Below are 3,429 nucleotides of genomic sequence, written 5' to 3' on the forward strand. Positions count from 1 at the left end.
TCAGTTGGCAATCTAAGAAGCAAACATGCGTCTCTCTAACTACTGTTGAAGCTGAGTATATAGTAGCTGCATCATGCACTTTGCAAGTTTTATGGATTCAAAGTCAGCTTAGAGATTACGAGACAAAATATGAAGAGGATTCCTTTATACTGTGATTCAGAAAGCACTATTTGGATATGCCTTAATCTAGTGCAACACTGTAAAACGAAACATATTGAACTATGATACCATTTCATAAAGGATCACGTTGAGGATGGAAACGTTGAAGTCCAGTTTTTTAGATCCTCTGATCAGTTGGACGATATATTCACAAATGCCATACCTGAAGCTACATTCAATCATATCTCATCAAGTCTCAAAATAATAGTTGCTGACTCAGTTCTGAAATCCCTTTCGTGGTTGGAATTTACTGTTCACATTCCGAAGCTTCGGAATGGTTCGGCTTATATAGTTCATCTGGGTTTCAAAAAGCATTTGTATACTTTGTACATTATGTGTCTTCTGATTGATTCCGAGCTTCGAAATGCTTCAGAAATCACTATTCATTTAGGCTTCTGAATTTATTTTCTTTAATAATTTTTCTTTACTTTCTGTTTTTCGTTAGTTTTTTTGGAAAATTCAAAAATTCCAAAAATATTTTCTTTTTTCATTTTTATCATTTTCAGAAACTTCAAAAATTCCAAAAATATTTTTCTTTATTTTGTGTGTTATCTTCATATTACGTTTCTGATTTTGGTACAAATTCATGCTACCATAATTCAGAACGATATGGCAGGTATAATTATATATACTAGCTAAGTTTCCCTAGAAGCAGGTTGTTACATGTTGTCCCAAGCCTATGAGACTCTATGTTTGAAGCCTTAATGAAACTTTCATTCTGATTGTTTCTTCCCAATCAGGCTGACAATTCACAAAAGTCGTTGAGCTACCTTCCTCTTCTCAAACTAAGTTAAGAATTGACTGCTTTGTCACGAATTTATAGTAGAGGTACACTTTCTTCTTCGGAACCAACCTCCTATTTCTCCATCAACTTCACATTCAGAAAATGTAACCCTTAAGACTCACATCATCTACCGCTGAGGTTTATGGTTACACAACTTCTATGTTGATGATCTTGAAATCGTTGTCACCATCATTTTGAGTGAGACCCACAATACAAAACTCATTTCTAAAGTGACGGTGAACAATCAAATGTTCTATAATTTTCACCAATGAATTGATGATTAATACCTTATTGGTTAGTACAATTGTCATATGAAATCTCACTTTTCTTTTTGAGGGATCTTAATTAAATGTTCTTGACCGAAGATATTTCTTCCCAATAGATCAAGATTTTTTTTATTTTTCTTGATATTTCGTTTATATCCAGCCATATAAAAAAAATATCCAAAGCTTACATATTCTTATGGCTACATTGTCAAACAAGTACTTCTTCCATATCTTAGAACTTATGTTGAGTTTCAGAATTTTATTAAAGCCCAAGCCACCCATGCAACCTTCTAAAACGACGCCTTTCACTATTTCTTAATAAATAGATTATCAGAATTCAATGGGAAGCCACACAAGCACTTCCAAGTCTCTCTTGACCCAGAAGGAAGAGATCGTTGCTCGGGATCAATCTGAATTTCATGTCATTTTTCTTTGACATCGCTAAATCCCAGAAATTTATTTTGTTTTATTCCTTTTGTTCGGCACACTCTTGCTAAAAGATCTTTAAGATTTTCTAAATCTAGTTCTAATTCATGTGGATTACTGTTATTTATTAAATATGTTAACGGGAAGCAACATATTATCCCAAAACATCAAAACTGAAAAGGTGGTTTCTTGGGGATAAGGATTCAAATAAGGCACGTTTATTTCAAATCCATGAAATCACGCTAGTCAGTTACAACACTGCATGAGTCATACAGTTGTCATGTCCTTCAAGGCTGATTTATCGGGATATGGAAATGTCAAGGAATGATTTTCTCTCCCTAATCAAGATGTATATATAGATTTCATCAATTTCTTTTTCTCTCAGTGCTCACAAATACTCTCAAGGCAAAAGAAAAGCCCTTTTCTCTCTCTACTCACTGTTTATCTTCTTCAACTGCTACCATGGGCAGTTAATATAAAGCCACATCCTTTACTAACCAAACTACATCTGAGATCATACTGAACATCAAGTCTGGTCAAAATATCATTCTTGATCTGAATTCCTCACAATACAATGACCCCCTCAAGCCGATGGTTGAATGTTTGTGTTTTCCCTAAATTCTCAAGCTTTGACAATGGCAGAATCGATTCCACTGGCTCATCTCTCCAAGGTGTACTTGTTTGAAATTTACATTCATGATAGAGGCAACATCACCTTCACGGTTGCCGCTAACAGGATCTACATAAACAATGCTCGTTTTTGCATAATGTTAGGGCTTGATTCATCTGAAGGCCTTGCTGATTCTGACTCGATTTTATCAACTGATCTCATCAATATATTTTATCAGATGGGATATATTGGAGATATCACTTTGTTGTCAAAGTTCAGGAAGCCCAATCATCCTCTAATGTGGAACGGGCTATTTAAGCTGTTATTCAAAAGCTTTTCGGGAAGAGTACCAGGATCAGATAATGCTAGTAAGGTCTTTTGCACCATTATTTATGGCCTCTACTATGGGATTAATTTGGACTATGGCTCCATCCTATGGAGGCAACTTATTCAAAGCATTTCGTCTTCTACTCGTGGCAATGAGATATCATGTGCATGTTTTTGGTCCATCATTATTAAACGAGAACTTGTTCACTTCAAAGTTCCCATCTCATAGGTTTTTGTTTTTGTTGCGATTCCGATCCTTCAGACGTCCACATTTGTGATGTCTAACACAATGAACTTCACATTTGTGGGATAGATTCCATAGGTAATGCTTGTGAAGGTGCCTTCTAACAATGCGATCGTAAATGGGTATCGCAAGCAGCCTGTTTCTGGTGCTCACCCCATGCCAAATGACTTGTGAAAGGCGATTGATGAAAAAAACAAACCAAAGTGGGGTGCAAAATGAAAAGGAAAAGTCAGCCCTTTCGAAGCTGCTAAAAAACTAAAGAAGAAGATTAAGAAAGCCGCTCAGAAACGGAGTTCACCATCTCCAGTTCAGGAGGCTTCGAATTCAAGAACTCAATTGGATGCTCGTAAGGGTGAACCAATTCATAATGAAGTTGAAGATACTGCAACCACATCAATATCACCTACGTCTACACCAATTCAAAAGGTATCCACTCCACCTCCCACTTCTACACATGTTTCAGATTTTTTCAGATACACACTCCACCACCATCTCTGATAACCACTTCATCTCCAATCACCACCACTGTACCAATCACCAATGCTCCATTACCGAATTTCTCTATGGGTGTTTCTCAACCACAAATTTATGTTCCCTTCTCCACTCCACTTTA

Source organism: Lactuca saligna, chromosome 9, assembly GCF_052625555.1.
Source record: "Lactuca saligna cultivar CGN05327 chromosome 9, ASM5262555v1, whole genome shotgun sequence".
NCBI lineage: Eukaryota > Viridiplantae > Streptophyta > Magnoliopsida > Asterales > Asteraceae > Lactuca > Lactuca saligna.